Source organism: Penaeus vannamei, chromosome 34 (genome assembly GCF_042767895.1).
Source record: "Penaeus vannamei isolate JL-2024 chromosome 34, ASM4276789v1, whole genome shotgun sequence".
In the NCBI taxonomy this organism is placed as follows: Eukaryota; Metazoa; Arthropoda; class Malacostraca; order Decapoda; family Penaeidae; genus Penaeus; species Penaeus vannamei.
The window spans coordinates 5,855,837-5,861,650 of record NC_091582.1 but is presented as its reverse complement, the minus strand read 5'-3'; positions in this window follow the sequence as shown (position 1 = coordinate 5,861,650).

The window sequence follows — 5,814 nt, the reverse complement described above, 5'->3', positions numbered from 1 at the left end:
CTTAAGAATATCCGACAATGAACCTGTAAACTTGAGTTATCTAAAAAGTATATGACCATTCATGGTGAGTGCGTTGTAGGGTTGAAGGTTTAATGGTACTATATGAGACTGTGGTTCCACCTTTGGTGATGCCCAGCTAGAAGACAAGTAAAGTGACATTGAATGAAATTTCCGCCAAATCATTATCAGTTTATACCAGGATAGTTTCAGCAGTTTTCATGTTTCGTTTATTTGAAGATGGTAAAGTATCTCAATATTGTTTTAAACACTTTTCTATTGGATCAAACCATCTGTAGTCACACAAAATAACAAAGGGACGGCGCTCGGGAAAAAATTCCGAAGTGACGTCACCATCCGTCGGACGAATTTCCCCTAGAACCGGATATCATGATAATGGTGATGATATAAAGATAAAGATAATGATAATAATAATGATACTGATAAGTAACGATGATTATCACTACCCTTAACATTAACATATATGACAATGATTAACATTATCGTTATCGTTAGTATTAGCATTGTTATTGCTATTGTCATTATTGATATGACTGCTGTTGATTTTGTTGTTATTGATATTACCATTAGTATTATAATTGCTAATATTGTTATTATTATTATTGCTAATATTATTATTATCAATATTGTTATCATTATCTGTATCATTATTGTTGTTGTTGATTATGTTAATATCATTATCATTATTGTTACCATCATCATCATTATTATTGTTATGATAAATAACAATTATGGTAATGATAATAATAACCTAAATGATTATATTGATTATAATAAAAAATAATAATGACAATGATAGTAATAATAATGATGAAAATAACAAAAAACTATAATAATGATAATGACAAGGATAATTATGCTGATAATGATAGTAATAAAATTATGATCATGATGGTGGTTAAAAAATAATAATGATAATGATGATAACGATTATAAAAGTATGATGATAATAATAATTATGGTAATAATGATTATCATGACACTAATAATCATTTTTCAATAGCAGTAATAATAATGATACTAATACAGTGGTAGTAATATATTGATAGTAATATGATAATAGTTATAATGATGATAATAGTCCCAGACAATGATGATGATATTGTTTATGATGATATCACAACAACAAAAATAATGAAGTACATACGAAATACCAGAAATGGGAAACGAGCGTAAAGCGAAACCGGTTCGTGTATTTCCCGCGTATTTCTAGATTCGCGGAATTCTCGATTCCAGGTGCTAGGCGGGGGGGGGGGGGGTAGAGTCAGCACAGGAGCACTATTTTTTTTTTTTTTTTTTTTTTTTTTTTTTTTTTTTTTTTTGGTGGTGGTGGTGGTGGTGGTGGAGGTAAGAATAGATAGAGACATGAGAAATAAGAAAGTTCAGGAATTTGAAAGGCTTGATATCAGAATATGAAGCTAACGGTGAAAGTAACGGTGCACTATATTGATTATGATGAGTTTATGATAAAATTAGTAGTTGAGGTTGCAATCACGACAGCCATTGTGATAATGACAGTTTTGGGCAATCATTATCAGAATTATTACTGATATCATCATTATCGTCAATATTAATGCCATAATTATGACCATTCTTATTATAATTATTGTTATTATCAATTATTACCTCCGCCAAGAAGGTTATGTTATTATTATTATTAGCGTGAGCTATATAAAGAGCCACATTGAAAAAAAATCGAGATTTATACCACCAGAAGTGTCACTGCAGGTTAAGATACAGCTACGAAAGAGTGAGAAGATAGAAAGTCAGATATTGGCGTAAGAAAAACAGGTTAGCTGATCTTTTATTAAACTTATCAAGAGTCCAAGTTGCAATTCCTGTTGCCTTGGCGGAGGTATGCGCTCTGAGTGCTTCTAGTTATTATTATTATTATTGTTATTATTGTTGTTGTTATTTGTTATTATTTTTATCATTACTATTATTATTGTTGGTGTTGTTGTATTATTGTTGTTATTATTCTTACTCTCATATTATTATTATTGTTATTAGCATTACTATTATTATCATCATCATTGTTTTTATTATCAATATTGTCTCCATCATAAGGATTATTGTTGTTGTTTTTGTTATTGCTATTATTATTATTACTATTATCACTATTTTTATTGTTATTTCTATTGTTGTATTATTATTACTATTACTATTATCATCATTGTTGTTGTTATTACTATTATTATTATTATCATCATTATTATTATTGTTATTATTATTGATATTTACTATTATTATTATTATCATTTTCATTATAATCTTTACTATTATTATTACTCTCATCATTATCGTCATAATAATAATAATTATAATGATGATTAACATCATCATTATTCTTTTAATTGTACTTTTATTATCATTATGAATTATATTATTATTAGTATTACTAGTATCATCATCATCTTTTTTATGATTATTTCATGATCATTATTACTATTATAATATTATCATCATTATTACTACTACCATTTTTAATTACCATTATTATAATTCCTATTGTTATTTATACATAAGCAATAATAACAACAACAACGATAATTAGAATAATTGTGATATTGATAATGATAATAACAATTAGTAATTACAGTAATAGTAATGACAATGATAATGAGGATAGTAGTAACATTTAGTATTTATAGTAGTAGTAATAATAATGATAATGAGGATAGTAGTAACAATTAGTAATAATAATAGTAATGATAATGCTAATGAGGAGAATAGTAACAATTAGTAATTATAATATTAATGATAATGATAATGAGGATAGTAGTAACAATTAGTAATTATAATAGCAATGACAATGATAATGAGGAGAGTAGTAACAATTAGTAATACTATTAGTAATGATAATGCTAATGAGGAGATTAGTAACAATTAGTAATTATCATAGTAATGATAATGATAATGGGGATAGAAGTAACAATCAGTAATTATGACAGTAATGATAATGATAGCAAATCGATTATTTTTACATAAGATTCGAAGTTGTACGGGGAACGGCAGGAGGCGGGGGGGGGGGGTAAGGAGGCGTTTGAAAGGCCTTGTTAAAAAAAAAGTGCTTGCGTCATTCTTGCGTCATGATTCGGGAACAAACAAACAAAGAGAGAGAGAGAGAGAGAGAGAGAGAGAGAGAGAGAGAGAGAGAGAGAGAGAGAGAGAGAGAGAGACACAGAGAGAGAAATAAAAGAGAGAGAGAGAGAGATAAATAAAAGAGAGAGAGATAAATAAAAGAGAGAGAGAGAGAGAGAGAGAGAGAGAGAGAGAGAGAGAGAGAGAGAGAGAGAGAGAGAGAGAGAGAGAGAGAGAGAGAGAGAGAGAGAGAGAGAGAAATAAGAATGATGATAATGATAATAACGGGTTCTGACTCGATACTTTTATTTTATCTTATTTTTCTTCCTCAACGAAAGGAAAGATCGAAAGATATATACGGCACATATGGCTTCCGAAAAGGCGTTGTGTGTGTGACGTCACGTGATCAGTTTTCGTTTTTTTTTATTTTCTTTCTTTTTTATTTATTGTTTTATTTTTAATCCGAGATTCTTTGTATTTATTTATTTATTTTTTAATCCGAGATTCTTTGGTTTTCTTCCTTTTTTGTTGCTTTTTTCAGGAATCTTTGTTTTTCTTCATCCCTTTCTAGTTTTTTTTCTTTTTTTTTCCAAGATTCTTTGCTGTTTTTCCTTTCTTGTTGCTTCGATAAGTTTTGTAGTATTGTGTCGTCAAATTGTTATGTATTTATTACTTAATATTTATGATCGTTTAGCCTCGCTAGATTAAGATATTTATTCTAAACAAATAAGAACCTTAAGATATTTATTCTAAACAAATAAGAACCTTAAGATATTTATTCTAAACAAATAAGAACCTTAAGATATTTATTCTAAACAAATAAGAACCTTAAGATATTTATTCTAAACAAATAAGAACCTTAAGATATTTATTCTAAACAAATGAGAACCTTAAGATATTTATTCTAAACAAATAAGAACCTTAAGATATTTATTCTAAACAAATAAGAACCTTAAGATATTTATTCTAAACAAATAAGAACCTTAAGATATTTATTCTAAACAAATAAGAACCTTAAGATATTTATTCTAAACAAATAAAAACCTTAAGATATTTATTCTAAACAAATAAGAACCTTAAGATATTTATTCTAAACAAATAAGAACCTTAAGATATTTATTCTAAACAAATAAAAACCTTAAGATATTTATTCTAAACAAATGAGAACCTTAAGATATTTATTCTAAACAAATGAGAACCTTAAGATATTTATTCTAAACAAATAAGAACCTTAAGATATTTATTCTAAACAAATAAGAACCTTAAGATATTTATTCTAAACAAATAAAAACCTTAAGATATTTATTCTAAACAAATGAGAACCTTAAGATATTTATTCTAAACAAATAAAAACCTTAAGATATTTATTCTAAACAAATGAGAACCTTAAGATATTTATTCTAAACAAATAAAAACCTTAAGATATTTATTCTAAACAAATGAGAACCTTAAGATATTTATTCTAAACAAATAAGAACCTTAAGATATTTATTCTAAACAAATAAGAACCTTAAGATATTTATTCTAAACAAATAAAAACCTTAAGATATTTATTCTAAACAAATGAGAACCTTAAGATATTTATTCTAAACAAATAAAAACCTTAAGATATTTATTCTAAACAAATGAGAACCTTAAGATATTTATTCTAAACAAATGAGAACCTTAAGATATTTATTCTAAACAAATAAGAACCTTAAGATATTTATTCTAAACAAATAAGAACCTTAAGATATTTATTCTAAACAAATGAGAACCTTAAGATATTTATTCTAAACAAATGAGAACCTTAAGATATTTATTCTAAACAAATAAGAACCTTAAGATATTTATTCTAAACAAATAAGAACCTTAAGATATTTATTCTAAACAAATAAGAACCTTAAGATATTTATTCTAAACAAATAAAAACCTTAAGATATTTATTCTAAACAAATAAGAACCTTAAGATATTTATTCTAAACAAATAAGAACCTTAAGATATTTATTCTAAACAAATAAGAACCTTAAGATATTTATTCTAAACAAATAAGAACCTTAAGATATTTATTCTAAACAAATGAGAACCTTAAGATATTTATTCTAAACAAATAAGAACCTTAAGATATTTATTCTAAACAAATAAGAACCTTAAGATATTTATTCTAAACAAATAAGAACCTTAAGATATTTATTCTAAACAAATAAAAACCTTAAGATATTTATTCTAAACAAATAAGAACCTTAAGATATTTATTCTAAACAAATAAAAACCTTAAGATATTTATTCTAAACAAATAAGAACCTTAAGATATTTATTCTAAACAAATGAGAACCTTAAGATATTTATTCTAAACAAATGAGAACCTTAAGATATTTATTCTAAACAAATAAGAACCTTAAGATATTTATTCTAAACAAATGAGAACCTTAAGATATTTATTCTAAACAAATAAAAACCTTAAGATATTTATTCTAAACAAATGAGAACCTTAAGATATTTATTCTAAACAATTAAGAACCTTAAGATATTTATTCTAAACAAATAAGAACCTTAAGATATTTATTCTAAACAAATAAGAACCTTAAGATATTTATTCTAAACAAATAAGAACCTTAAGATATTTATTCTAAACAAATAAAAACCTTAAGATATTTATTCTAAACAAATGAGAACCTTAAGATATTTATTCTAAACAAATAAGAACCTTAAGATATTTATTCTAAACAAATAAG